General features: G+C 41.8%; 1 protein-coding gene across 3 annotated transcripts in view; it reads right to left on the reverse strand.

Annotated features, from left to right (window-relative positions):
- The window catches only part of ZNF423 (zinc finger protein 423), a 234,663-nt gene that overhangs the window by 164,963 nt on the left and 51,328 nt on the right, over positions 1-18,372 (reverse strand). The window lies entirely within an intron of this gene.

The following is an 18,372-nucleotide window of genomic DNA, read 5'->3' on the forward strand; positions in this document are numbered from 1 at the left end:
ATTTTAATTCTCAATGCTCTCCTTTCCCCACCGCCTCCAAGCCCCAATATTAGTAACAAGAAAAAAATGCTCCAGCTGAAGACCCCCAAAGCACACGTATAGCCCAGGACGTAAGAGGTCCCGCTGAACTAACGAGAGGCGCTTCGCTGGGCACATGACCCTTGCGTTGTGCCAGCCTAGCTGGGAGCAGACAGCATTGCATCTGACCTTCAGGTCTTAGATATTTTTTATCTTCATCTGTGACCAGAGCGTGGGCTGGCACAAACATCTTTGCCAAAAACCCCACAAGTTTTCACGCACATTAGTATACAGGGAGACTGCGTGCTCTGGCTGCTCCAGGAACACGCCGGGGCAGGAAGGCTGTGCATCCCGGCGCCGTGCAGGTGGCAGCTCCACACGTGGGGCAGCTGGCTATTCTGCTGGCAGTGGGGTGGGAGGCAGGGGCAGCCAGCCAGTCAGAGTCCCCAGCACACGCAGTGGCCCATCATGAGGGATGGGCTTGCAGCCACGTCCTCGTCACACCACAACACCCCCTTGGCCATGGTGGACACCTAGACGTGCCTGAAGCCAGTCATGCCCAATGGCTCCATGCCACACTGCAGCTGACCCTCACTTGGGCTCTCTGGAGGGGCAGCAGAAATGAAAAAGCCCTTCTGAGTCCCTGTTGCCCCCTCAGCGGGGAAAGCATCCTTTAGACACGCTGGCCATGCTGACCAGGCTTTGGTGACCAGCTGAAATGGAGATACCTGTGCCTCTTCTGCACCCATGTCCCACCAACATGGGCGATACAGCTGCAGGTGCTACACCTGCACCATTTCACCTGCCTCCACAAGCACTCACACACTTTGAATACACCTTGTTGGTAAGATGGGAACATTTGAGAAGTCATCCAGGAAGGTAGGATGGAACTGCAAGCTCTTCCAGCAGAAGAGATCCTCCTGCGCCATGCACCAGCTGACCCTGAAAGCCCAGGAGCTGCTCTCAGCCCGGCAGGAGGGAGAGATGCCACCTTGGTGGTTCAGGATGCGTTTGGGTTTTAAGCCATTAAGGAAGCACCAGCGAACAGAGAGATTAATTGCTTCTAAAATTAGATCAGTGCCAAAAAGATTGAGGAAAACCAATGCTGAGAACATGAAACAAAGCTGAAAAATAAAATTTATTAAAGATGAAAACTGGCTACCACCAGCACTGCAATTCAGACACACACGTTAGTAGGGCTCTGCTACCACCAGCCAGCCAGAGCACATTTTATACCATGTTCTGCACTGCGCATGATAACATAAATCAACCAGCGTAAAACACTCTGCAGCTTTCCATGAAGCACTTGTAACATGATGTACCCTTCGAACTGCAATGGAAATATTAAAAATCAATGCCTTCTTGTGGTGTATCTCAGCATCCCTCTTAGCAATTAACTGATCCGCACATTTTCAGTTTCTTTTACTTTTAAATTATATATACCTTTCTACTACAAAATTTCCATTAAGGGCTAGATATAATGTTTGTCTTAACAAATCAGATATGCCACTTACACAGCAGTAATGAATTTAAGGATTTGGTTATAAAAAGTATCACTCACTAAGTTCTCCATATTGTAAGTCATCATCTGTACTGTGTTTATTCAATAAAACGCTGTTCACTGAACCTCATGCTTTATAGACTCTTCCTTAAATAAAAATGTATCGTAATGAAAAAACCCACATGATTCTGGTTCTCTTTATACTACTACTGCACCAAATAATAAGTCACATTTAAAGCTACGCTAGCTTTGCTTTACTTCACACATCATTTAATGTACATATTCAAATTATCGCTTACATTTTGTCATAATTACTTGGCACACCTTTATACAGTCTCTCATCCCAGACTGCAATCACAAACATTTTAGCTCATTCAATCTTTTTAAAGCCTGTATGTCCTGCAGACTTGATAGTTAATAAATCACAATGTCAACTCTCCAGTTTTATAAGACAGAAACCTATAAAAGTAGTCCAAGTATATAAATCTAACCCAAAGAACTGCCACCTGCTTCCACGCTGCCTGCCGACAAAGACCTCAGGGAAGCACTTCTGAACTGACTTTGCCACAACCTGAAGAAGAAAGTTTTTAGGCAACTTTGGGAAGATTTAAGGGACCTTCACTAATACTTTTAGCAGAAACTTTGTCTTTTGACAGTTAACCTAAAGACCAGCTGATCTGGTGAGTACACTGTGACAGATTCATCCTTGGGTTTACTCCAACACTTTGTGACTACACCAGGGATAAAGCTGTTTGACTGAGTCCAATAATAACAAATAATTTAACACACTGCTTTAGGAAAAATAAATTGTACAATGTGAGATAAGAAAATAGATTCCCGACTGCAAAGCAAAATTCCAGAAACATTTTTTAATTCCCTGTTGAATGGGAAATCTGATCCTCTAGGCAACTTTTCAAAAGTGTCATCGCTTGACAGAGTTTTATGTCAAATAACACAACAGTGAATCTTGCATAAATTATTTAGCAAATGCAACATTGCTTTAAGATGAGAATTTTTTTCCTGTTTTCAGCAATTTGAAGGAATTGTACGTCTGCCACACCTCAGTGTTACTGTCCTTTGAATAACACAATCTTCAGATTCCTCTGCTGAGCTGCATGCTTGGTGCTTGCCTTGTAGAAACCAAACACCACTGAGAAAAATCTGGGCTGTTTCATGTTTTTTTTGACCTTCATCTCCACTATTCTGACCACAAGCTGCCAGTGGGGTGTGCAGGGTGCGGGCAGCCCCAGGGAGATGCTAGCTCCTTGCCCGGGGGAGCGAAACAGCCAGCAAGCACCAGGGCGGTGATGGGAATGGGTGGTCCATCCAGCAAGGAAAAGCTTCAAACGCAGCCCAGCTGCTCCTGTGGTGAGCTCAGTTTCCTTGATGAGGACAGCAGGCCATGAGCATTCCTCAGGAACTCGTTTCTGAGGAGTTCTGCTGTTGTAGTTCACGATTTTAACCTGCAATTTTCCTGCTAGCAAGAACTGCAGGAGCACCCCACCCCAGCGCAGCCAGGCGGGATGGGTGCGTGTGGGCACAAGCACACTGCCCAAAGGTTTTGGGTCACCACGGGAGGCCAAGGTACTGCTGGCACCAGGAGCAGGGGTGACTTGGGGGCTGGGCCTGGCTCTGAGGGGACATGTCCATGCACTATCACACAAAGGGGCTTCTTGGGGGCCAGAGCCAACGGCACCTTCTGAAGTCTCCAAAGATCAGTTGCTACCTTGTAGCAACAAACATAGATATGTGTACTTCCCAACACATTTTTAAGATAGCCTTGGATTTTAGTGAACTTAATTCAATACTAAGTAGTTTCTATCTAGACTGAAAAAACCCTCAAAAAAACCGCCAAAGACCAAACAAAAACAAAAACAAACAAACAAACAAACAAACAAAACCACGCACACACCAAAAAAGCCACTAGAATAATCAGTTACTGACCTGCGAGGAATTTGTGCCTCTCTGAAGGCAGCACAGCACCATGGGCACACAGCTCCCACCCGCCACTGGGACGTCTGTGCACAGCACAAGGCTATGGGCAAATGCCGAGAGAAGGGAGCTGCTGGCACTGTGGTTTAAGATAAATGATTGCTAATTAATTGCTGGGGGGGGGGGAGGGGGGGGGGGATGCCCCTGAATCTCACAACTTGCCATCTCTAACGATGGCTTGAACAATTGTCTTTTATGAGTAAGACAGGATACAATTTGAGGGGTCAGCCTTGAAAGTGCACCTCACTCTACCCAAAATGTCAGGAAATGGAGTTAGGGGGGTTTTCTGTTCTGGTTTTCTTTTCTTTTTTTCCTTCCCCCTCTGCTCATGCTTCCCCCCCCCCCCCCCCCCCCCCCCCGCCCCGTAGCACAGTGGAAGGCCTGCAGGGCTTTACACAAGAAGAATATTTTACCCTATGACCTAAACAATCTGGCCAACAGTCAAGAATATGTTATTCTAATTGCCACTAAAGTTAATGTTGATAATGACTCTTGGTTTTTCTGTAAAAGCCAGCTTATGCTCTAGAAAGCTACTATTTCAAAGGGGACATAGCAAGAACTGGGAGTGCTCCTGCCTGACCTGGTGGTCCAAGGAATGTGGCAAACTTGGCAAAGCTGGAAAAGCGAATTCCCAAAGGCCCAGCTTGAAAGTTGCAGTCAGGAGAAATGCCTTCTGAGCTGTGTTCAAAACAGCTCTGTTACAGGAACAACGCACTCCTAAAGCCAAATATTTGAAAACGGATTACATGTACCATGTTCAACTCGAGCTTCACTGAAGTCAAGAGCGAATTTCCACTCGCTTCAGTCAGCCTGGGATACAAGGCACCACCGGCAGGCTGGGGTTTTGCTTGGAGCTGAGCGCGGCAGAGCCTCGGCCATGCACCACAGTGCCAGCCCAGCTACAGTGGCAGCAAGCGGCTTCGGGGACTTCAGTTAGCCACGCAGGACTGAAAACAGTGTCAGAGGCACGCTGGAAGCAATGCTGATGCCTACCTACAGTTTCCGCTGAGACACGTGGAAACGGGTAACACCATGAAACACGCGGGCCGGAGAAATTAAAAAAAGGAACAAATCTCTTAGCTTATTTTTTCAACTGTGGAATCAAATACGGACAGTTTAAACTTTTTAACTTACCAGTACAATACAGGGCAGGCAAGCCTTTCTGTCTTTCTGCCAGTACATTTTCTGGGGCTTTTCTTTACATTTCTTTTTTTAAAGCCTGAGGACTTTTTAAAGCTGGGATTTATTTTAAATCTAGGATTGTTCTGTGGAACATACTGTTTAGTGCAGGGTCGTGTCTGGCTTTAAATACCTCTAGTTACGGGGCTTCCATCAGTTGTTTCTTTAAAGTAGGCATACACGGATTTAGTATTAGACAGCTCTTCCTATCACAGCAAGTTTGCTGTGCAGAGCTGCAACTGCAATCTACAGAGTGCCCAAAGTTATGCTGTGCAAATCATTACCTAAGCACGTACACACACACGCGCGCACACTGCCAAGGTCTGAGAGCTGGAAGGCAAAAGATAAAATGAAGAGGGGAAAAGAGGCATCTCTTCGTTCCTCTGCCTTGGTCCAACAAAAGAACAACCGAAGGTCTCACAAAGGGTTACAATAATTCTTAGACATTTTCCAGAGATGCATGACAAGTGATAAAAGTAAATGGCACTAAAGAAATAAAAGCTAATTGCTGGAGGAATAGTAGGTGCTGGCACACAATGACATACCTCCTGGGACTCACCCGCCCAGAGGTGCAGCCTTCCTGCCCTGTGGCTGCAGGGCTGCCGCTCCGCTCCCCGGCAAGACAAAAGGAAAGGAAATTTAATCTATAATTAGGAAGTGAGAACAAAAGAAACAAATGACTTAAAGGAAAAGGCTAATCTAAACGTTCAGTTAGTAAACATTTTGCTCGGTGTCAAATGCCAAATCAGCACGGGGGAGGTCTCTAGTTTTATGTGGTTTGTTACATTTTAGCGTTGTCTCTAGCACTGTCATACAGCAAGAGGGTCCAAAGTTCTCTGTCACTTGTGGTCAAAGAAGAATGAACAGAGGCAAAAAAGCCACTAGTGTTTCAGTAACTAAAACAGAAACAACCTCAGCTGAATCTTCCCACAGGAGGAAAAGTCTTGGCTTCTCCCTACTCTGTGGCTTGTCAACATTTCAGAAAAATGCCTTTTTTAAACACTTGCATCTTGAACGCAGGTGTGTATGTGCTACCTCTCAGTGGACCAAGGCCCTAACGTGAGCCACTGTAACCACCGTAACTACACCACAGCAGCCAAAAACCTGCTCCAGCCAAGCAAACCAGGTCAGAGCATGTAGATTGCACCCCAGCCGTAGGACCAGGACCAGGTATCAAAGGCAGTTCATTCCACACATTGAATCGTTGCTACACACATCAAAAGCAAGCAGGTTTGGTGCCCTATCATGCAGTGCAGCATAGGTCTTTCGCACAGCGTCAAACCACATGGGGTAAAAAAAAAAAAAAAAAAAAGTGCCTGGCTGGAAAACAAAGAGCCAGAAAGGATAATGCATGAAACACCACAGTATATTCATGCAATGTCAAATTGCATGGGATAGCTATATGACAGAGCAGAGTGAGCAAAGTGCAGACAGCCATACAATCCTGCCGAAGCTCAATCACCATGTAATGCTCCTCGCAGGCTGAAGAGACCCATGCATCAGATCCTGCCTTCCCTCGACAAGAGGAAAAAACAATCATAATACCAAAAAAATTATTTGATCCAGCATGTAGTTAATGGTGTTGGCCTCCTAAGACTTACAACTTAATAAAATTGATCTCACTGCAGTACTGTAATGAAGAACAGTAGGATAAGGCTACCCTCGAACCATGAAAATTGTATATTGTTACCTCCTCATGCCCTCCTAGGGCTATGGCCGCTGCAGCCTCTCCAAGCTGTCATTTGTCTGACTCTGACAGCAGACTCCACCGACAAGCGGCAATGGTGGCTACGAGAGCTTCTTTTGGAAAGACAAGGGAAGAGGGAGAGTGCTCAGTGCTGGGTATCTCTCTGGATAATAATCCACAATGTAAAAACACAGATTATACCAATAATACAGTTCTCTGTGAAATGTGTTAACAATAAAACATACAAAAGTCAGAGACTTTGGGAAGCACACATTATAACATTTCACAACATAGTCTCATTACACACCAGTATGTATGAAATCGTATTAATTTCTAAGCAGGTGGACAGTCCTCAACGTTCTTTAACTTAGCAAAGAAAAACTATTTTGGTAGGGTATTGTGCCTCCTTCTACATCTGCCTGTACACATGCTTTAAGAGAAAGGGGTTCCCATCTACGTGCCCAGTAATAACTAGCAAACTGCTGCCGGTGCCTGCACCGCCGCTGCCTGCTTCCACCGGCATTGCACAGCTCACGGAATTGTTAATGACAGCCCTGCACACCCCCCAGCATCCTCCTCTCAGCATCCTTCTATTAACTTACACCAACATTTCACAAGGAAAATGTTCCTCTTACTTCACTGACAGGATACAATTTTCTTAAATTAGCAGCTACAATGTTTAATAAAACCTTAAGTGTCTACCTTGAGTTTAAAGGCATGGGAAGAGCTGGCAGGAACACGCCGCAGAGGACTGGCAGCTTGTTTCACCTTCCTTTGCTGTAGCACAGTCACAGACATCACACACAGAAGGGATAATGCATGTAACTTCTTGCCTTACAGTGCCTTGCATTCACCTGAGCCCACCTATATCTATATATGGTTATCTCCATACATCTATTTTTATATATATATATATATATATATATATATATGTATGTATGTATGTATGTATGTATGTATGTATGGTTTAATTGCCCTGTTTTCTCCAGCAAAACCAAGACTTTACCCTGTGTTGTTCTGCCCCAGTGTAAATCCAGCCTCGCTGCTGGTACATGCATAGTTACCACCAGAACGTATGTATGTTTACATGGGCAGCCCTGGCCCCACGTTCTCTAAACCAGTGTTAACTACATCTAGCATCTGACCTGAAACCCACCAGCTTTGCTCAATCTATAATTTTTTACATCACACTCATACACCAACTCACCCTACAACCCGTTTTCTTGGATTTCAAGACTTCCGTAGTATCCTTTAGTCAACATGCTAGAGAAAACTTTTATGAAATGCTGCTAATTTTTTTATTGATCAAACTGTGAGCCATTTCATTTTCCATTATAGCAGAAATCTCCTATAGGAGCATTCAGATTAAGTTTCTTTATTCTGCCTCTAGTAGCATGTCACTTTTAATCAGGTTTTAGTTTCATTATTGCTTAAAAATTAGAAAGCAGTTTCTCTGTTCTTTATTGCTTTTTTTAAGTTTAGTTACTGAAGGGTTATTAAACTTGGAAAATATACAGACAGGCATAACGTGCTAAATAAATTCCTCACTGTCTCTAACCAACTTTAACATTAGCTTTTTTTATAATTTTTAGGTTTATTTTCACTGAAAGACTGCTTGTAATTATTACCCATGTTCTCCCCAAACACTTATGTTACTAAAGTGTGAAATGTCTTCTAACACAAAGACAGTTCTCTGGGAAGTAATTACAAAAATGCATTCAGGGGCAATAATTTTATATTAACTGTCAGCAGCATACATCTTCTGAAAAGGCACTTGTTATGAAGGAATTATTTGTGAGGAACTTGAAGGCACTGAAGGCGAAGGAAAACTGCAGAAACGCATTAAACTGAAACTCCAGCTCCCTCATCAAGGGTCAGTTTATGTTTAAATCATTACCTTGAAGGCAACCCCACACCTTCCAAAGAGTCTATTAGAAAGACAATTTCAATTTATGCGCAGGTTGGACACAGTCTCCAGTTTTCGGTGTGGAACAATTTACACCCCCTTTTTAAGGAAATTTCTGAACAGCTAATCAAAAAGATATATCTGAAAATTATGGGCTTCTATTAACCTTTCACTGATGACACTAAAAATACTTGCTAATGATTTATGGGTAATAACAAAAACAGTGGCCTCAAAAGTGACCAGGCACATTAAAAGGGTAAGTCTGTGTCCGAAAGAGCTACAAGAAAGATTTAATGAATATTTCACAGTAACTTTTAGCCCGTAGGCTAATCTTTTAGTCTTTAGGAAGGCAAAATAACTCAGTGAAATTATGAACAACAACAAAGTGAATTCCAGCTATAGTGATTAAGCATCACATCACTTTAAAAGTTTTTTAAAAAAAAAAAAAAAACAAACAGATAAGGAAATAAAAAAACCACTACCAAACAGTAAAATTTCATCTTAATCGTACCTGCAGGTAATGTTTCAGCCTTTCTAGTGCTTTTACTAAAATGATTTAGATGTTACTATGTTATGTGACAAATGCATTTATACACCGAAAAGTAGACAAAGAGCTAAGTTATTATTATTTATTTGCATGCAAGTAGCAGTGGGATTGTACTTTATAGTGTTAACAGCACATAGTGTTTATCAGCTCTTCAGTTTTTGGCAACCGGTTTAATGGTATAAATATGAGATGTAAACACTTCCCCACCACAAAAAGCATTGCAAGTGAATGTTAGGGAATGCAATGAAAGGCAGAGTGGAGCAGTCCAGAGCATGCCAAGCGTTCGGTACTGAAACAGTGTCTGACTGCAGGACACTGCCCCATTACTGATCTGGGTCCCCCCAGCGTGCCCTCCCACCCCTCTGCCCACTGGGGCTGGGGAGCAGACAGCCCATCACCCCAGCAGGGCTGCGAGGAGAGCATCCCTCTTGTACACTGGGCTCTCCTCCTTGGAAAGGACAGGCTCAAAACTGGGAGGGGGGGGGAGTTTCGGTGGGCTACAGTGGGCTGTGGCAGCAGCAGGGCCCAGATGTTCCTTAGCAGATGGCAGAACAGAGGAGGAAGATGCCTCTCCAGTGTGCATCTGATTCGCAATGCACAGCCTGTAGCAAAGCAGAAAGTCACAGTCCTAGAAGGGACATCTTGTTTTCTACCATGGCTCATTTCTGCTCCACTTGCTACCAGGGATGTTCAACATCCAAGTGCAGACAAGTTACCACCATGTTTTCACAGTATCAACACCTCACACTTCTTTTCCAATGTCAAAGAGCAATTTGCTTTATAGATTTGAATGCTCCGCAGCATTCAAATCGTGTGTTTGCACACATCTATCCAAAACTTCTCTGCTATCATCTGTGGGAAACTCTCATCCACTTACTCAAGACACGTAACAGTTGGGCAACAGATATCTGCCTCTGGAAATAACATGTTGTTGTCCACTTCCAGATTCCTGAGGTGCATCTGAATAGGAGCAACTGCCACCTTCAGTCCCAATAATGAGGTTAAAATCAAAACTGATCTAAAATTTATTTATATGCACAAGGAAATTAGTATGCAGCAAGTATTAACTTCAAAGTTAAGTGCACTACTTCATAAAAACATACTTTCACTCTTTGACATGCAACTGTTAAATAATACTGACGATCATAACCTAATGAAATCCATGTAAATTTTCAGCACAAAAATGGCACTCTTATTTAGGTATATGAATATTTTAATAATGATCAACTTATTAGTTTTCAAGTCTCTGCTGAATACAAGCGTCCCGTTTCCAGCAGTTCCATGGAATCCCACTCACACCTAACACAGGACATCTTAATCACATTTTAATTCATAGGCATGACTAAAGATTTTTTTTTTCTTTTAAGGAAACTGTGTGAACGAGTTTGTGGTGTTTTTTTGTTGTTGGTTTTGGTTTTTTGTTTTTTGTTTGTTTTTTTTACTTTAAGGTAAAGCCAGATATCTGTAAAACTTATATCTATAGCTCCTTGAACAGACAGAAAATTCAGAAGGCTTAGTAAAATTCACACGTGGCTTGTTATTGCAGCTGCATATCAAATGCAAAAATAAGGTATTGACTGGTTCTGCTCAGAATGGCAGCTGCTGGCACTCTTTATTAAAATAAACCTGTTGATTTTTAAAGAGAGAAAAATTACAGATGATGTAATTTACTGTACGTGACAAATGTGACTATGTATTTCAGTGTGCCCCCTTCAATTTCCATTTTGTGTAATTCAAAATGCAGATTCCTTTATTGTTCCTCTGTAAGGTCTAGGCCTTTGAATTGTCCTTTCTGCAGGTAACTTCTGGCCCCTGGAAGATTCCTGTCCTCGGTGTTTAACAGCCCGCAGTGCATGCACATGGGAGCAAGATGTAACAGCAAAGCAGAGCAAAGCCTCAGTACAAAATACCCTTTTACATCCCTGAATATATTTCTGTTCAAAATGCACTTTTGCATGCTTAGAATGTGGATTTTTTAAAAACTATGCTTAAGAGGAACATCTTCCATGACCCAAACCTATAGGGTTGTAGAAGCAGCATTTGCATTCATCTTTTTATATCTAGAAAAAAACCCAAAACATTAGAACTGAGAGGGAGAGACCCAAAGCACTCTGCAGACCATCAGGAACCAAGAAGTGGAATCAATACAGAGGGAAAAGATGGAACAAGAGGGGAAAACGTATCAGGGCAGGAAGAAAAATATACTTAGACAAACTGGAGAAAGCAATAATTATTTAACTGACCTCCCCATGGGTCTTGGTTTGTTCAGAACCTGCCTGGATCATTTTCCAGTGGGAGTGACAAACGGGCAGCTAAAAGAGCATGGAAGGGACCTGCTTCTGTGATAACTGTGCCTGGAAGTCTTCAAAACTCTGATTAAAGACCTGAGAGGTTTCTGTGGGGCCAGGCTCGTGGAGTTAGCTTCTTGGGTAAAACTTTTTAGACCCAGGGTATAGAGGGTTGGACTTGGACCATAACCTAGTCGTGGGGTTTAGGGTCTGATCAAATACAAAACATCATCTTGGAGGAAAAAAGCTCTCTACAAATCTGATTTACTTGGGGAAAAAAATGTTCTTCAGATGTGCCTAAGGAAAAAGCCAAATTTTCCCAAAAGTCTTACTTCTACCAGTTACTGCTGGCAGAAGCTCATACCTCTGCTACACTGGAGCCCTCCAAGCTGGACACTGCCAGAAAAGTGAGCAGAAATGGGGAAACAGTACCTTACCCTGCTCCAGTTGGAGCTGGGAGGGACATCTGTAGGCAGCTCAAGTGATTTAGGAGCCGAATACCCACTGAGTGGCAATGTACTGTAGCAAAAGCCCATGAAATTGGAAATTAATGAGAGTTAGGCACCTACATGTCTAAATGGCTTCAGAAGAGTAGGGCTTACAAGCTTTCAGAAATGTTACCCTCATTATGCATGTGCATCTCTGCACAGCCAGCACCAGGTTGGCCACGATGTCTTGGTGCAGGTAATTCAGTCAATGAATGTGAAAAAAGGCAACTGATTTAACTAAATTCTCAACCAGAAAAGAGAGAACAAAGTCATATTATGCAGCGTGGGAAAGGGTATTTAACAGGTGGCCAAGCTATTAGAGAAGCATCAGATTCTGCAAAAAATATTACCTTCTGCATGACCGTGGCCAGCCCCTGCTGCACAAACACACACCTCTCCTGCCCAGCAGATACACAAAGGAGATTAATACAAACCAACAAGGAAACCAAATTAGCAGAAGAACTCAAAGTTTCCTGCCACTTTCTGCTCATTCTCTCTTCCCTGGGTTTAAAACATGATATGATCTTGGGCTCTGGGTTCACTTAAATTTCGGTTTGTGCCTAAAATGAGCCCACATGCAAAAATTAATGTACCTCAAATTTTTTTTCTAATTTCTTTCCTTAATACCAAACTCTGAAGTCCTACACGTTTCACTTGACAAAGCCATTAATTCAGTAATTTCACATAATTAAATCGAGCAAAGCAGAGTATTTAAATTGGAGCTAAGTGAAATATACTTCTGTGCAGCTCATGCTGTTAGAATTGTGCTCCATGCTATTCTGCTGCTGCTCATTTATTAATTTAGGATTGGCTGAAACGTGACACTGCGTAATAAGGAATGCACTGGACTCAATAGAATTAGACATCTAAAAAAAAGTAACAAAAAAAAAAATCACAGAGGACAGTGAATCAAGCACTGAATGAAGTAAGTTAATCCCTCTGAATAAGCCCTCAGCAGAGCACTCCTGCACCCAGGTTTGTACTTTCCCTGCATTAACTAATTTCTGGCTAGAGGTTTTCAACTATTTATCCCTGGAATAAGCAGAGCTGTACTAGTCCTCCAGCACGGAGATCCTTTTAGCAGTGATAACACTTTTTCTCCTAACATCTTCCCGCATTCTTCCTTCTAGCCCTATGTGGTAAAGAAAGTGTGAAAAGACATTTAAAAGAGTTAAAGCTAAAATGACTTTAAAGCCTTGTCTCCCTCAGCTGCTCTCCTCTCTTTTGGCAGGTCTTGAATGTCGGAGCAGGAGACAGCAGTGTGGGACGCAGCATCAGGGAACCGGCAGAGCCCTCAGATCTATTATGATGATGATGTATGACAAAAAAAAAAAAAAAAAAAAGGACTGATAAACCCCTAAGTACAGATCTTCATTGCAAATTAGTAACAAAGAGGAAGAAATTAAGATGGCAAATAATCCAAATAGTGGAAATACTTTATTTAATTAACAAAAGTCTCTCCAGAACATAGCAGTGGTTTTTTCCTTTCCTTTGGTGCTTTCTGCTTCTCAAGTTTCTTGTGAACTACCTTAATTAGGCTCTTCCAGATACACTGAAATTTCCTCCACTTCTTCCTCGGCCTCAAAGGGACACCTGTGAAAGGTGCAGCTCTGGACTGCTGATGATACCCACACCAGATATAGCTAATAATGACCTGCTCCCACTAATGAAAAAGGGGGTGGGGGGGTAAGGGGGGAGATACTGCTGCTGTTGTAATTAAGCTCGTGAAGAGTTTAGTTGGAGAGAAATTAGATTTATTTACGTGCTGCTCTGCTGCTGATGAAGCACCAGCTATTTGGGAGAACTTCTAATTAATCCTAATTTAGTTGATATGCTCTTTAGCAGCCCCATTCCCCATGTACTTTGCACTAGGTAGAAAGTAGCAATAATAACAAAACTATCCATTTTTAAAAGGCATATTTCTTTGTGGGGGCCCAGTCTCAACTTTTTTCCTAAAATTACTGGATTTGCATTTATTTGCTGACAAGTAGGAAGACACATGTTTGAGAACCTCATCCCACCAAACAGCTTTTTCACCAGCCAAACGCCACAGCTCTGGCAGTCATGACCACTCACATGCCTTGGCCACAGCCCATGGCTGATGCCACAAAAAAAAAAAAAAAAATAAAAAAAAATGTTTAGAGGTTTGCTTTGGACCCTTCCATCCGATTTACAGCTATCACAGCTAGGAGTCTATTTTTAAAGCACTTCCACTTCCTACATCCTTGGCCAATTACGCAGTCTGGCCACAATGTTTATTAACCAGATACGGTTTTAAAATATTTCATTACAGTATCAAGCTAAAAGTCACTTAACTCTTATGATGTGTTTTCTCATTTAATAGCTCACTGATGGTTCTACCATGCTTCCAGCACCTGTGGTGTATCTGTGTGTTTCTTTGCAACTCAGAAAGTCATTTAAAATACAATGGGTTTACAACCTCAGCATATAAAGAAGCCCTAAAAAATCACCAGTTTTTACAAACCACTTTGGAGGAAGAGCAACACCAATTCTTATTTCAATTTCACACACAAAACACCATAAACACCAAGCACCAGTCTTTGGAACTAAGGGTGAGAAATGGAACGTAATTTAATTCTGTTATACAGAAGTATCTATGCTTGCTTGTCACAACACAAACCCAGAGATGCAAACAGTATTTGCAGAAGTGACATTCCTCATGTCTTCAACACTGCAGCTGTCTATATACATGACATATAAAGAAAAAATGAAGGGGGGGGGGAAGTGGATTTCTGCAACATCCTGTCCAGAAAATGTTTTACCAATCTGGCTATTAGCCAAGTTGTGCAAGATTTCAGCATGAAATTCACCTTGATCAGAAAAAGTACATTTTTACTGCATAACCTTTTTTTCATAAGATCAAATGCTGCTCATAGTTATACCTGGCTAAACCTGCTGATTTTGTATATGCTTCCTGGATGTCACTGTGGAAATCTGGCAATAAATGTATTTTGTTTAATATGACCAAGGAAGAGAAACCAAATACTTTTTATACAGAATACTTCCCATTCATTTGACAGGATAAACGGTCATCTGGATTTGTGCGCTAAACACAAAGAGCCTAATATGAACTGCTATCAAAGTTTAAGTTCAAGTTCTATCAGTTTCTATATGGGACACACATTCTGTACAAATTAATGACAGCATTACAAACTGACCATTTTTCTGCAAATATAACCTACTTGATTAAATCGGCAATGCAAAATTGTAGTCTTCCCTACTGTCACTGAAAGAAGAATGACGTCTTCTTTAAACATTGTCAAAATTTAGGAAATGAAAACTTTAATTCAGAACATTGTCTTCAAAATTGCCCAGTACAAGATGACTGAGACTTTTAAATGAACTTCATAAAAGGAAAAAGGCAATGATCTTTCTGTTGCTACAGTTGTATCTCCTTGACGTGTCAGCAAGAATGGCTTGACATAGCCCTTCTTGGGAGAAGGCTAATTCAAGTCCAAGCTACACATTTATTTTACAAAAACCATAACTGAAATCAAGTAAGGGTGGAACTAATTAGTCTGCCAAAATTATACATTTATGGATTGCAAAAACATCTGATTTCAGGATAAGAACTAATTATCCAGTTTTCCTTCTGTAGATGGAAACAACCACTACCTCCATTCGTGTTCACTTATCTGACAAACTGGGGGCACAGGAATTTAGTGTAATTTAATTTACATCACCTATAGCCCCCGCTCAAGCTAAATAATACCAATAAGCAAAAGTCCACAGCATGCCCAGCTCTAAGGGCTCCAAACCCCCCTCTCAATTAAATGAGACCCAGGGAAAACCATCACTCCCTCTTTCAAGGACGTGGATGCCGTGCCTCGCTTCCCCACTTCGTTTGGGGGCTGCAGGTAAGCAGGGAGCACAGAGCTGTTGTCTTTCCCTCGCTTATCGCCTCCAGACGCTTTTTTTCTGCTAAAGAGTCACACAACAGATAAAGATTAAATATACACAGATGGAATAACAAATCTAAATTTCAGACCATCGTCAGAGGACTTTTTTCTGCCAGGTTGCTTCGGTCAGCCCCAGCACACCACGCGCACAGAGAGGTACACAACCAGCAGGTACCTTCCCACCATATTTCTCTCAAATTGAAAATTCTCTCTAGCTTTGGTTCAAACAACAGCCAGAGCCTTAAAACATCTACACGCTACGCAGAGAGCCTCACGGTGCCAGTGGTTTTCTTTTTCCAAGTGAAAGCTTCCAACCAATAGGGAAGAAATTTGCCTGCAGGGTCCCTCCATTTTCTGCTAGCAAATAACTCGCTTCAGAAATACTGCAGCTTTCAGCATTAAGGTGTTTAGAGGGGAAAGTGTGGGCTGAAGTAGGATGTGAAATTCCATCACCCCACCACAAGGAAAAGTGCTGTTAAACATCTGAGGTTTCCTTTTGGAGTTTTGATGAGTTTACTAAGAAAATGTAACAGCAGAGTCACTAACTAGAATGCTCAAGTCTAAAAAACCCCACGTTTTCTTTAGTTATAATGACGCAATAAAATTTCACAGCTCTTGAAAGCACCTTTCGGGTTAGAAACACAAAATTAACACTTGCATATCAGTTTATTTGTAAAACATAAACTTCTCCCTGCTGTAGTAGCCTGGAACATGAGAGCTCAGAGTTATGGCTCTTCCTTTTTCTGAAGAGAAATAAGCCTTTCCCCAAACATAGCACCTACAAGTTTCAACACAATAACAAAGGTGCTGAACCTCCCATATCTAGAAAATCACGTCAGGAAAAAAATATATTGCACGGATTCACTTCAAATGCATCAAAGCTTCCAACAAGAGTCATTATTTTCAGCCAAATTACCATGCTGCTGCTTAAATACCACTAAGACGAAGGAGTCCTTTATCAGTCACAAACTGCCAACTTACCCTCAAGGAAACACCAAGCTAAAATGTGTACGTCTAAATCCATACATTGTTCAGTAGCATTCAGAGTAATATCATTCTGACTTATATGTTTACATTTTTATTGCTAATTGATTTACCCCCTCTGAAGGAGATGCCTTGAACAGGAGGCGTCCCTTCCTTCTCCCCTTACCCCTGTGCTCCAGCTTCATTACAACCCCAGCACTGTTGCCAAAATGAGATATTGCCTCATTTTTGGTACCGTGCCCTTGAAGGCATCTTATTAGAAAAGACCATTTCTTAATTAACATTTTTGATCTTTAATCTATTACACATCACTTTAATCCCATACGGAGGAGCTTTTGGCCCACTTCCGCAGCGTGGTGGTGGGAGGCAATAGGCTTGGCAATTTGTGCTGAGGGCTCTCTCCCAGCTGGGCTCCAGTGTGGCCAGCTGCAGGGCTGGCTATGCTCTCACTGGTCAGCAGCAGACATTTGCCTTTATTATTTTATTGCCTTTTTTTTTTTTTTTAATAAAGATTTTAGAGAGCCACTGCTCAGTGTTAAAGACATCAGGCAGAACGGCAAGCTTGCGGACGAGATCAGACTTCAGCAAGTGGCTGTCGAGCTCCTAAAATAACCAGCAAAACTCTAAGTGGGAGATTTAGTGGATCACCAACATGTGAAGTGTTAAGAAAAGTACAATGTTAAGTCCCTTACATCATTTTACTTGCAAATAATTACAGCAATTACAATGTGCTAACTGGCAATTAACATTACAGGCTTCACAACTCACCAGAATTTTTTAAAACACGCTGTGGCCCTATGTAAATTGTCTCTTTGGTACTTCTGATTTGGTGGCTGTCTGAGCTAATGGCTACACATTAGCTCAGCAGATCTCGGAACAGAATTGTCCACGTGCCAGATAATTTAATTAGAGGCTTGATCTTGTCAGAGCTTTATGCAACACAGGCAGTGTTTCCAAGCAAAGCGTGCGGGTTTTTTTCCTTTCTCTTTAGTGTTTTGTGACTGTCTAATAATTTCTACTAACAAACACCAAAGCCATCCAAGGGAGAAAAGAGGCATGGCTAGTGAAACACAAACAGGCAGGCACTTCACTCCCAAGTGTGATGAATTCAAAAATATGTAGAGCAAGATGCATTGAACACCTCTTCCACGCACACCCCAATCTATTGCCAGGTCTCTGCACACATTATTAAATTTTCACTGCGCTGTTACTCAGCCCCAAAAAAGACAAAGGTCACTTGTCTCCAAGTGAGAGCTATAGGGTATCTCAAATCTCATTATAAATGGTCCCATTTAACAGTTTTCTCATTTGAATTTATACACAACAAATAGAGGATTGTGAGATGAGTTCGGTTTATTTTGACAATGACATCATAATTCCTTGAAGCAAGACTGGAAAAAGGCTACGTCAGACACTAAATGACAGAAATGTAAATGTATCTTCTATTACGGAAAATTTTAGGCTATATTAACTTTGAAAAGATACTTTTTTTTCCATGAGTATTGGCTTTAATTTCTGTTTTCTACACGTTTATGGTACAGTAACCACACCTATACTCTTGGTCTACAATAAGCTTAACAGTTCAAGACAATTTAACCCAAAATATGGCGGTAATGGTTACAGAAACATTTACAAGTCAGGTCAATGTTGAGTAAGACCCACTAGAGGTCCCTTCCAACCCAAATGATTTTAGTTTCCTGTACTGAATAAGCAAAGATTCTTTGGGCAAAGCATCATAAATTTCATGCAGTTCTTCACTGCAGAGTTTCGTATCAACGTCCTTACGCAGCCCAGAAAACAAAGCAGTGGAGCTTGTTTATTCCATTTGGTTTTCTTCTTTTACAACCTTGTTTATAAAACCC

The sequence above is a fragment of the Falco peregrinus genome, chromosome 14, assembly GCF_023634155.1.
Source record: "Falco peregrinus isolate bFalPer1 chromosome 14, bFalPer1.pri, whole genome shotgun sequence".
Classification (NCBI taxonomy): Eukaryota; Metazoa; Chordata; class Aves; order Falconiformes; family Falconidae; genus Falco; species Falco peregrinus.